Source organism: Acinonyx jubatus, chromosome C2 (genome assembly GCF_027475565.1).
Source record: "Acinonyx jubatus isolate Ajub_Pintada_27869175 chromosome C2, VMU_Ajub_asm_v1.0, whole genome shotgun sequence".
NCBI classification, from domain to species: Eukaryota; Metazoa; Chordata; class Mammalia; order Carnivora; family Felidae; genus Acinonyx; species Acinonyx jubatus.
The window spans coordinates 71,762,030-71,774,600 of NC_069384.1; the positions used below are offsets into that span (position 1 = coordinate 71,762,030).

General features: G+C 45.4%; 1 long non-coding RNA gene across 2 annotated transcripts in view; it reads right to left on the minus strand.

Annotated features, from left to right (window-relative positions):
* Positions 1 to 2,017: 2,017 nt before the first annotated feature.
* Positions 2,018 to 12,571, minus strand: part of LOC106976346 (uncharacterized) — a 92,907-nt gene continuing 82,353 nt past the window's right edge. The window contains exon 3 of one of the 2 annotated variants that reach the window (XR_001430459.3): positions 2,018 to 3,336. This is a non-coding gene — a long non-coding RNA (uncharacterized LOC106976346). The remainder of the gene's footprint in view (positions 3,337 to 12,571) is intronic. The other variant, XR_003420734.2, reaches the window with a different exon arrangement.

The following is a 12,571-nucleotide window of genomic DNA, read 5'->3' on the forward strand; positions in this document are numbered from 1 at the left end:
AAACAAACTCAAAGTGAGCTTCGCTAAGGCTTTGTGTGTCACCATGTTCTTCAAAATCTCTCTCTTTTTTTTTAAAGACAAAATAAAACCACATAAAGGATGATTTTCTTTCATTTAATGTTTTCAGTTTGCCATTAGTACTATAGCTCAAGTGGGCCATCAGTCTCTGGGAAAATGGGCATTTTTAAATTTTTTAGAAATGTTTTATCATTTTTGAGACAGAGAGAGACAGAGCATGAACGGGGGAGGGTCAGAGAGAGAGGGAAACACAGATCCAAAACAGGCTCCAGGCTCTGAGCTGTCAGCACAGAGCCCAACGCGGGGCTCGAACTCACAGTGAGATCATGACCTGAGCCGAAGTCGGATGCTCAGCTGCCTGAGCCACCCAGGTGCCCTGAAAATGGGCATTTTTAAAGAAAAACGTGGATTTCTGCTGTTCCATATCTCATTACAAGAATGCCTTAACTGATTACATCTCATCCATTTCCTGCTCCTCCTCCTCCTCCTTCCACCCCACTTGGGCACTTCTTAAACACCTACTCTGGGATCCCTTCATCTGGTTATTTTGCTTCCAATTTTGCCTCTGATGGGTGAGAGTGGGATGAACGGGAGAAGATTGGAAGTAAATGCATCACAATATTAATGGTGGTCAACTCAGGGCAACTGGGACACAGGTGTCGGTTGTATTGGTTTTTGTAGCCTTACAGATATTTTCAAAGTTCTAAATATTAACAAAACTAAACAACAAAAAAGACATGGTCCTTGTGTTCAAGGAACTCAGGATCTGTGGTAATGTGCAAACTGTCACAGGACATTCGAGACTTGCAAACAGAGTGCTGCCTAGAGAGCTTTCTAACAAAGGTTGGTACAAGTGCTAGACTCCAGCAGCTAGGGGAACACAGAGGGGGGCTCAACACTCCTCTCCCTAGCCATGTCTTCCTAGAGAATGTAGGAAGGCTCCTGCAAAGAGGCAAAGATTGACTTGAGTCTGGGAGGATGAGTAGTTTTCTGTAGTTTCAAGTGTAAGTAAGAGTGCATTTCAGAAAAAGCTATGGCCTCTGTGAAGCCAGACTCTGAGACCATGTGCATTGTTTGGGGAAAAGGGTGTGCCCTCAGTACGACTGGGGTTGTTGTTCTGTGTCAGCAGATGAGCTTGGAGAATCCAAGTGAAGAATCCAATAAATATGACAAGCTACCCAATGGCTGATGTGGAACCAGTAAAGCAACAAAGGGCATAATGCAACTTTGGTGTTGGCAATGTCCTTCGGGGGATGGTATGGAGGATAGACAAGTGGGAGGGGGAAGGGAGGCAGAGAGATCAATTAGGAGGCTACTGCAGTGATCTAGGCGAGCGATGATGATGGCTTATAGTAGGGCAATGGCAAAGAGGGATTAGGGCCCAGTGGGGAATCTTCAGAAGATAAAATCTATCATCCATGGAGACAAATTGGATGTGGAGGGAGGGAGAGGGCAAACTCGAGAGTGACTGCTAGTTTCTGACTTGGCAGTGGGTTGGATGGCGGTATCAGTTCACTGGGGTAGTAGGAGCAGGAATAGAGAAGAAGAGGTGAGTAAAATTTGCAACATGTTGAATTTGGGAAACCTATGATACATCTTAGAGTCACGCGAGAGACCATGAGGCATGGAGATTTGGAGCAGCAAATGTGCTCTCCAGGCTGGAAGCAGACTCGTCAGTGTAACACCACCACACCTGAGGCCACCGCTGTATTGAAGGTGTGCTGGGAAGAGGGAGGGACAGAGAACAGAAGCTGGCGCTCTGAGGGAGACTGAGGGGTGGTCCAGGGGGAAGGAGGAAGACCAGGAGAGAGTGATGTCAGTCCACATTGCATCTGCTAAAGGAGGAGAGCATTTCAGGAAGGAACAGCTGCTGGGTAAGAGCAGGCAGACAAGTCATGTAAGACACGGTGTTGCCAGATACAATACAGAGTGCCCAGTTAAATTTGAATTTCAGATAGAAGTGAATTTTTTTTAGTCTAAGTATGTCCCCTATTTTTATTTGCTAAATATGGCAACCCTAGCAAGATAAAGACTAAAAGTGCATGTGAATGTGGTAGTTAAAGCAGGGAGCAGAAGTGGGAGGGGACTGAGAGACAATACATACGAACCAATCTTTCTAGAAATCAGCCTGTGAAGCAACGGAGTAGGGGGCAGAGTTAAGACAGGATTTTCTTTTCTTTTTTTTTAAGTTTATTTTTATTTATTTTGAGAGAGACAGAGACAGCACAAGGTGGGGAGGGGCAGAGAGAGAAGGAGAGAGAGAATCCCAGGCAGGCTCTGCGCTGGCAGCACAGAGCTCAACACGGGGCTTGAACTCACAAACGGTGAGATCATGACCTGAGCTGAAACAAGGAGTCGGAAGCTTAACCGTCTGAGCCACCCTGGGGCCCCAAGACAGGATTTTCTTAAAGTGAGCAGGCTGTATACGTCTCACCCCACCCACCTCCACTAAAACCAGAAACCACGTGAGATTCAAGACCAGGTCTTACTTGCCTTTGTAAAAGAAGTGCTGACCTGCCCAGACCCTTTCTCTTGTGCATCAGAAAATCAATAAATGGCTGCTAAGTTAAATCCTTAGACTAGGTTTCTCCGGGCCTGTCATAAAGAACTGAGATAATCAAGACATGCATCACTTTGGTCTCTGTCTGAAAATTATGACCCAAAATACTTTGGGCAAGTATAGTTCATATTTATTAGAATGATCCAGGAAATTGCCTCAGTTCTGCATTTCTATGTACTCGTAAAGGCACATCAAAGAGGCCAACCGTCCTTTCTGCCCAGCTGCTAATCCACAGTAGCAGCGCCAGCTAGGAATCTCTTAAATCCCTTGTGCCTGTCAGACTATGCAACTTTCCAGGTGGGGGAAACAGATTGTGAATATCTGGCTGAGTGGAAAACAAAATAAAACAATGTTTGCACCAAACCTGCAGAGAAAGTTGCTCAAGAGGGCTTCTGAGGTCGGTGGGAAACTTCAGCGTCCTTCAGCCTGACCTGACGTTTGCTGCTCCAAGCACTTGGCCCCCGAACTGCCTTTCTGCCTTTACGCAGCTAAGTGAAATCCTCTTACCCCGCCAGAGGAATAAACCAGCCACAAAACTAACCGATTGAAAGGCCACTCAAGCCTGCCTTAAGTGATCCAAAGCAGGCAAGCAAATGCACAGGTGCTTTCAAAGACAGGTCTTCTGCGAGCTGGAGATACCGTGGAGTCTGCTCAGCCAGGAAGGAGGAGGGACGCTGGTAGCTCCTGCACCTGCTATGACACGGACTGGAGGCCCCAGGATACACCTGGAGGGGACAGGGCCTTGAGGATGCTTTCTGCTGGTGAAAAAAGAGAGGGAAAAATGGTTTCATGAGAAAGCTTGGATTTTGAGGTTGGATTAGACCTGGGCTCAAATCCCAGATCTACCCTACTCAAGTTTTGTAGTGTTGGGCTCCATAGTATGGAGCTTTAGGATTGGACACATTTGGATTTAATTCCTAGATGGGGCGCCTGGGTGGCTCAGTCGGTTAAGCGGCCGACTTCGGCTCGGGTCATGATCTCGCGGTCCGTGAGTTCCAGCCCCGCGTCGGGCTCTGTGCTGACAGCTCAGAGCCTGGAGCCTGTTTCAGATTCTGTGTCTCCCTCTCTCTGACCCTCCCCCATTCATGCTCTGTCTCTCTCTGTCTCAAAAATAAATAAACGTTAAAAAAAATTAAAAAAAAATTCCTAGAGCTATGAGTGGAATACAGATAATATTCTTCAAAATGCCTTCCTTATATATTCTCTTTGCAGCCATTCTGCCATTATGGCTCTAAGAAAGAAAAAAAAAAAAGATGAATGACGCCACAGGAAGGAGAACACACAGGGATGGTTGCAGTCAAACAGTGGGAGGGACAAGAAATCCTTTCACCATGGGGAGGAGGAGTGGGAAGTGAGGAGTGATGGGAAGGAGAGGGGCAAGTGGTTAGAGGGGAGGATCAGAAGCAGGGCAGATTCCAGAGCAGTAGTCTGTACCCCCTTACTGCTGAAGAGACTCTGGGAGGAGATTGCCCTTCAAGGACCCTGCACTGACCTTGAGAGGCTCATGGGACAGAGAGAGGGCCTGAGGTGGGGCCTACCCCCTCAGCTTGTTGCTCCTCAGCCTGACTCAAAGCTCCTGAGGGCCCCCAATGGGGAATGTAGAAGGTCACCGAGAGCTGAGGCCAGCAGACTTGCCAAGGGCCTCTGTGGCAAGGGGGAAGTGACCCAAAGCAGGATGAGGAGGACTGCCCATGACACAGGGGACAGGCTGAGACCTGCTGAGCCAGCAGCCAGAAGGAGAGGGGAAGGGAACATCACATCACACCCAACCAAGCCAGGAGAACAGACCACAGGCTTCTGCAACATGGACTTTAGCTGCACATGTGAACACAGTAGGGACTTTTCCACTTAGGGCAGTGAGAACCTAGAGAAGAGAGCAGATATCTGCCTTCCTGGGAGGCAGAGGAGAGGGGCAAAACTTAGAGAGGGAGAAATAGCCTGGTAGGAAAACTTTGAACCTGGAATTACTTGAATGTTTATTCAAAAGAAACTGAGAAAACTGAAAACAAAACAAAACAAAACAAAACAAAACAAAAAACCCCACCAGTTCTCTTATTCCCATCCTCCCTCAAAAACAAAAAACCAAAAATGTCTGAGAGCTGTGACTTGACTAGTTAGTGTGTGTGTGTGTGTGTGTGTGTGTGTGTGTGTGTGTGTGTGTTTTCCCCCAATCCTCAGTGGGATACGGGTCTGTAGGGGACAAAATTATCAGTTATGGGGGAAAAAAAGGATTGCACCAATTTCACCTATTTGAGGTACAGTGTATACATTTACAACCACCTCCTAGATGAACTTTGTAATCTTGGGTTATCTACTTAACTTCTTTGAGCCTCAATTTCCTCATCTGCAAAATGGGGATAACACTACTTCATAAAGGTTGTTGTGTGTATTAAATGAAATGATGTGCGCGAAAGCACTGGGGAAAGAACACAACACATAGTTGTGCCCATTAATGGCCACATAATATTATTACTTAGCTTCCATAAGCTTCATTTTCTACCTCTGTAAACTGGGGATCGCAATATCCGCCTGACAGCATAGGTATACAAATAGTGTTAATTTTTGTTTCCCCTCTGTTCCCTTCTTAAAAATGTTTATTTATTTATTTTGAGAGAGAGAGAGAGAGAGAGAGAGAGAGAGCAAGCATGAGCAAGTAGGCAAGAGGGGCAGAGGGGAGAGAGGATCTCAAGCAGGCTCCATGCTGAGAGTGGAGCCCGACTCAGGGCTTGATCCCATGACCCTGGGATCATGACCTGAGTCAAAATCAAGAGTCAACACTTAACCAACTGAGCCATCCACATGCCACTGTTCCCTTTTCTGAAGAGCTATAGTTTACCTTGTCTTCTACCTCAAATAAACACATCTTTATTCATTTAGTTAATTGAAAATGTTTTCTTGAGTTTTTGCTCTGTGTAGGTCAATCTCCTGAGGGTTCCCAAGATGATACATGTACAGTGTATATCTCCACAGCCTGCTGGTGGTGAGAGAGAGGACAATATTCTTACTTCTATCTAGTAGAAGGGAAAAATGAGGAGTGAGACACAAAAAGCACTGTGGTAACTCATAAGAGGCAATGTTGATATGCAGTTAGAAGTCAGGCAATGCTTCCTGTGTAACATGGCATTTGAACCAGACCTTGAAGAGTGAGAAATATTTAGGCATGTGGAGACTGGGGAGGGTGGTCTGGACAGAGAATTATGAAAACAAGGGTACAGTATAACGTAGGATGTGTCTTGAGGATAGAGAGGTGGTTCTGTGTGACCAGAGAGTCAGAGGCTAACAATAGGCTGGAAAGCTGGATATAGGCTTGATATGACCCATTATGCTACCTAGCTAAGAATCATCACCTCTTCGCTTTCTCATAATATTTTGTGAAAGGAAGGAGAAGAAGGAACTAAAATGTACTGAGCTCCAGATAGATTTGAACATAGAGACCATTATTTGATGAATAGTATCTCTAAACCTCACAGCCATGCTGGAAGGTAGATATATACAGAGGAGGAAACTGAAATTCAGAGAAGTAAAGTAACTTACACGAGGCCACACAGCTAGAAAGTAATCCACTGAGAGTCAAATCTGGGTTGGCCTGATCCAAAACTAGTGTGATAAGACAAGACCTTTAGGCCTTAACTCTTCTACTCATTTCCTTGTGAAAGCACAACTTCTTTCTAGCTCCTGTGTTGAAGGTAGTTCTGTTAACAATAAATTAGCAGGAAGGGTAGGCTGGAAGCAGTCTGAGAAATTGAGACCCAATGGGGACATGTTTTGGTTCCAGGATTCAGGGTCTTGGAAAAGCACCAGAAGAAGATGTACCTTCTCCTCCTTCAAAAGGCCCCATGGATGTTCTAGAAATCCTGAGTCCCCCAAGGAGAATAATGTCAGGGATTGAGATTCATCTTAAGAAGCTAATAGGAGCCTAAATGTAGGAAAACCCAAGATACTTCCATCTTCTGTACATTTATGTACCATTTAAGTCCTAGGGGATTACATTTTGAGGTTGATCTTAAGTCAAGATATATGATAGACCCACTTTATTTGTGATAGAATGTCCAGGAGAGAAGACTCAGAAAAGCCTATCTTTTTAGCTGGAAACAACAGAGCGAGACCCAAGACATTTTTTGTTTTGTACCACAAAGCTGGAGAATGAGTAAACCACATCCAACCTTGTGAGCCTTGGAAGTGAGTGAAGCTCAGAGAGGCATTTTGACTTACTCATGGTCATACAGAGGCAGAGTCAAGATAAGAGCCCAGGCTTTGTTATCATGCTGCTCAAAGAAGAATAAACTCACTTAACCGGAGGACTAAAAATAGTTTACATTCTGTGATCGGGTTTACACGAATCATAGAATTTTTTCAACTAGAAGAGATGGTAAATATCATCTAGTCCAATTAACTTATTTTACAAATGACAATGCTGAAACTCAGAATAGGAAATTGGCTTACCTAAAGTCACAACAATTTTGGCAGTGGAACCTGGTCTAAGTCACACATTCACTGCCTGTGGTTAGTACTCTTTCCACGAATATTTAATACTATGTTTCACTGATTATCACTCCTCCCACTCCAGTACCCCCCCCCCACTACCCCACCCCACATACCACATGTAGAGAGTCAAGAGCTAATCGGTTACTTCCTTACATTTATTTTTTTTAAGTTTATTAATTTATTTTGAGAGGGGGGCAGAGAGAAGGAGAGAGAAAGAATCCCAAGTAGGTTCCACGCTGTCAACGCAGAACCCTACAACGGGCTTGATTTCACGAACCATGAGATCATGACCTGAGCAGAAATCAAGAGTCCGGAGCTTAACTGAGCCACCCAGGCGCCCCGGTTACTTCCTTACATTTAGACAGGCATACCTTTCCAATTTTATGAAGGAGATGAAAATATGTCCTACTTTCAAATCAACCAGTGAGAGCAATTCCTCAGACATCTGGCACTTTGCTGGTTTAAGAGTCCCTACATTTTCTGCACAAGTCTCGGAAAGTCAAAGCAGACAGTTGGCTTCCAAACTCCATCTTGTTTTTCATGAAGCTTCCCAAATGCTAAGCAGATTTCCCGCACCCTCAGTGATGAGAATCTCCTCTCTGGCCAAAATCCTGCCCCAATTTTCCCACCCAGGGCAATATGCATGGATGGCCCCACAGTCATCTCCTGCCTGAGTAGCCAACAAGCCACCCAGACTGTTTTGCTCTCTGGAACAAAAGGCCTGGAGCCCACCTTTCTCTCAGCCTCCTTTTTCTAGGAGGAGGCCATGATGTGCTCCCATTAACTCAGGCTGAGACTGTTTCCCCTCACTTCCTGCAACGAGGGATTCCATGGAGCCCGAGAGAAAGAAATCTGGACTCTTGTTCCCCCTCAGATTAGTGCTGTTCTCCCTTCTGTTCTCAAAGAATCCCCCTTTCCTAGGTCTGACATGACTTTCTTCCTCATACCGGCACAGCAAGGATCCATTTGTGTTCCTGCCCTGCATTCCAGCAGAGTCCCTTGAGCACTGTGGCTGGAAATGATTTGTATAGGGCATTTGGCCAGCCTCACTTTTAATCACTCACTTACTCACAGACAAAGGGAGTCCCGCCCTGCTCACTTGGGGAATGGAAGGGACCTCCCTCGCTTTGACAGGGTCTCACTAAGTGGTGGCATAAATAGGGATTCTAGTCTCCAGGAAAGATGTTGCAAAGAGCCTCCTTTTCCGGGGGTTAATTATGAAATCAATATCTCCTGGAGCCCCTCCCCCTTCCCTGGACTGTCTGCAAAGCAGACTCTGTTCAGACAATATCCAAGTATCCATTCACCCACCGTGCTTCCTCTGCTTGGGGAGGACGCTGGGATGGAGTTGAATCTGGGGAAATGGGTAGGATTTGCTCAGGACGCTCAGGCTGGGAGGTGACATATGTCAAAGCCCGAGTGAATGAGTGATCTGCGAGTGGGGTAAGGAAGGGAGAGTCAGGGGAAGCTGGCGGGAACAGAGGCGCTTGTTGGGGGGGAGGGAGTGATGACTAGTCAGGGTCCCCACAGAAAACAGAGGGCACACCCAGAATGGGGTAATTTGAGGAGGGTTTATTTGCAAAGGAAAGGGGACAGGGGAACCTTAAAGAACAGTGTAGTAAGGAGCCAAGGCTTTATAACCTCTGGGCACAGAGACAGTGACCAGAACAGAAAGAGAGTCATGCAGAGCAACTGTCTTAGAAGGAACCAAGGTCTTCGGTCAAGGACACATCCAGCTTGAGGCGGCCTTGAAGGGAAGATCCAGAGGCAGATTTACAATGAAGCAGGTGACATTTTAGCTACAGGAACCCACATTTGCACAGGCCCCTTCTCGGGCCTGAGGAAGAGCCCTAGCAATATATTCGTACGTCACATGCTTTTGTAAATTGGCAGGGGGGGCGTTAAATTTTTCAAAAAAGCAGGATATTTTCTATCCCAGTTTCCCTCCACCACACACTTGGTATGTTGGGTGGCTTTGGAGTTGTCATGGGAATTTTTAGGATCTGGTTGGGGGGAGATGAGTTTGAGCTTGGTGGAGTATATCATGGTCACTCACAGTCACTTCTGTAGATATTTAATGCATTGCTAGCTATCCTCATGTAGGAATGGCTTCCAGGGATTCTCGTACCTCCAACTCATCTGAGGTCAGGACGTGAAGACAGTAAGATGTCACACTGTAATCTGAATGTGGGTCTTTGGTGCCCAACATGGGTAGCAAAGAGAACGGTGGTTTGTAATGTGAGGAACCAGACGCTGATCTGCGGCCCATCATTAGCCTCATAAAATTTTAACTGAAGAATTCACTTCTCATTGTCAGAAATATAATGAGGCACACGCAACTATAAACACACCTTACTATTCTCTTTTCTTTTAATGTTTATTTATTTATTTTGAGGGGGAGGCAGAGGGGGGGGGGGGAGAATCCCAAGCAGGCTCCATGCTCAGCACAAAGCCTGACTGGGGGCTCAATCTCAGGACCATGAGACCATGACCTGAGCTGAAATCAAGAGTCAGAAGCGTAACGGACTAAGCCACTCAGGCACCCGCTACTATTCTCTTTTTGAATGGAATTTTACACAATAGTTTTTAGATTTCTGTGTTTGTAGTTTATAAGCATAAAAAAAAATTCAGATCATACCAAAATTAGTGATTTATTAAAAGGAAGAAAGAGGGGCGCCTGGGTGGCGCAGTCGGTTAAGCGTCCGACTTCAGCCAGGTCACGATCTCGCGGTCCGCGAGTTCGAGCCCCGCGTCAGGCTCTGGGCTGATGGCTCAGAGCCTGGAGCCTGTTTCCGATTCTGTGTCTCCCTCTCTCTCTGCCCCTCCCCCGTTCATGCTCTGTCTCTCTCTGTCGCAAAAATAAATAAACGTTGAAAAAAAAATAAAAGGAAGAAAGAAATGCAAAAAGAAGTAAAAGACCTTGGATTATTTGATAATCTTCTCTTATTATTTTTTAAGTAATCTCTACAACCAACATGGGGCTCGAACTGACCATCCCAAGATCGAGAGTCGCATGTTCTTATGACTGATCTAGCCAGGCGCCCCTCTGATAATCTTATTGATGAAGAGGAGTAAAGCATACGAACTCAATGGGAAAAGATTTCTATTTCTTGCTGCTCTGATACAAATCCCGACATCAATGAAGACGTCTTAGATTGGGTTCCCTGGAAACTGCCTACGAAATGGAAAGTTGCATGTAGAAGGCTTACTGCAGAAAGCTCTCAGGAGATAACAATCATGAAGAAATGAAGATGGCAGTATTGGGAGAAGCCAACCAGCATATGGTCTCAGTGGATTTGATATTCCCAACAGCTGAGGGTTGGCTGTGTTGGCCCCAAGAGGGGGTCTGGGCAAAGCCCCACAGCATTCTCCACAGAAAATCACATAAAACTCATAAAATGCCATGATCATGGGGACATCAAAGACAAGCTGGTTTATAAGTGTTAGCAATTCAGAGTATTTAAGATTAGGTCCTGCACAAGAAAATTTGAAATGCCCTAAACCTTAGTTATATATGGAAGAAAATGATAGAGGCCTTCCCAAATTGGGCAGCAATCTCAAATTTTACATGATATTGCAAACAACAAGTGGTGAAACTGAAATAATTCTACATTACCAATGATTTAAAAAAAATAAAATTCCAATCAAACCTACTAGAGGGAAGAGTGGATTATATTTCTATACTGTGTCTAGAAAATTATGTTACAAAATTATCATATGAAGAGGCAAAGGGTATGCCGCCAAAAAATATAGGGAAAAATATTATAGAGACTTTCCAAGCAATTAATTAAGAAAATTATTGTCAGGGCACCTGGGTGGCTCAGTCGGTTAAGCGTCCAACTTTGGCTCAGGTCATGATCTCATGGTTCGTGGGTTCAAGCCCTGCATCAGGTTCTGTGCTGACAGCTCAGAGCCTGGAGCCTGCTTTGGATTCTGTGTCCCCCTCTCTTTCTGCCCCATCTCCTGCTTGCACTCTGTCTCTCAAAAAGAATAAACTTAAAAAAAATTAAAAAAAGAAAAATATTGTCATTTTTCTGCATTTAGTGATATCTTTGGTATTTTTAAGCTGTTTAGAATTTGCAATTTGTTGTGAATTCTTTTCTCGTTCTCAATAGATATTCACTTTTGTAGCTAATATTTTATTCATTATTTTGGACCAATACAATTGCAAGCTTTAGTCTCATAAAGCCAGAATCACAATGAGACCCAAAGGAAATAGTACCCTGACTTCACACTCTTCCCTCCTTTAGGTACCCTTCAGGAGCTTCCTAATAGCTGAACCCAGCAGAATACTGAGGCTTCTGTAGGCCAGCCTCTGCAGCAGGGAGTGGGATGGAGGAGGGTGGCCCAAACTGAAGACAGCAGCCACAGCTAAGTAGTATGGAACCAAATTATGGAAGCCTTGAATGCCAAACTCAGCTTGCATTTTATACATAGAGAAATAAAATGTGAATGACATAAAGACATATATTGAAGGAACCTTTAAGCTGGGGTTGTAAAATCCATCTGTCATTCACCACTTACCAGCAGCCCACCTGAGGCAAGGTCCTGCACCCACGTACAGCCTGGAAGAGCTGTCTGCACCTTTTCTTCTCTTCTGTGTCCTGGGATGGTCTATGCCCCCACGCAAGCCATAGGGGAGGCCAGTGAAGAGCAGTAGGAAGGCCAGGGGCAGAGCGCCACCACCAGGGACGTGATCCTTAACCAGAGGCTGCGGTTACGCCTTTCCTTCTTTCAGCAGCCCTTCCATCCTGAGTCCTGTCCTGTTTATGTCCACCCTTCCTCTGCAATGTGGCTGAGGCCTTCTGGTATCTGCCTCACCCGGTCAGCCCCACACACAGAATCAGCTGGGTGTCTCGCCTCGGAGAGTATGAGCCCGAGTTTGAGGTGGGGATGTCAGAACCAAATTCCTCTGTTAGCTCCTCCGTGACCTTCCTGGGTAATTGAAATCTTGGCATCATTTCCTGGATCTTTTCTGCTCTGCTGAGATCCCAAGAGATTCCAGAATGACTCTCCCTTTTCTTGTCTCATTCCAAGCGCTCTCCTGTACCAATCTCTCCAACACTTTGTCCTCCAGCCAGAAATGAGGACTCCAAAGTCTGTTATCCCCAGCCAGCTGGCCTTCCTGAGATCTTCTTGTCCAACTTACTCTTTTATCCGACACACTTCTGCTTGAGTATCCCCAAATACTTCCCAGGCAATGCATTCAAAAGCATTAAATCCTGGCAATTCTTCCTTCATACTATTGCTCAGGTCTGTTCTTTCCTCTTCTTTCTCCCTGTCACTCCCTTAGTAGGCTCTGATCGCCTCTGGTCCAGACCATTGTAACCACCTGTTGTAATCCACCTGCACACAGGGCCATAGTGAGATCTCTATAACTGATCACGTCACTCCTGTCCTCAAAAATCTTCTGTGGCTCCCCACCCTTTGTAAATTGAACCCAAATCTCTCGGCCTGGCTATCTTTATTTTATAATCGAGCGTGTATGTGACATTACAGTTATTTTTA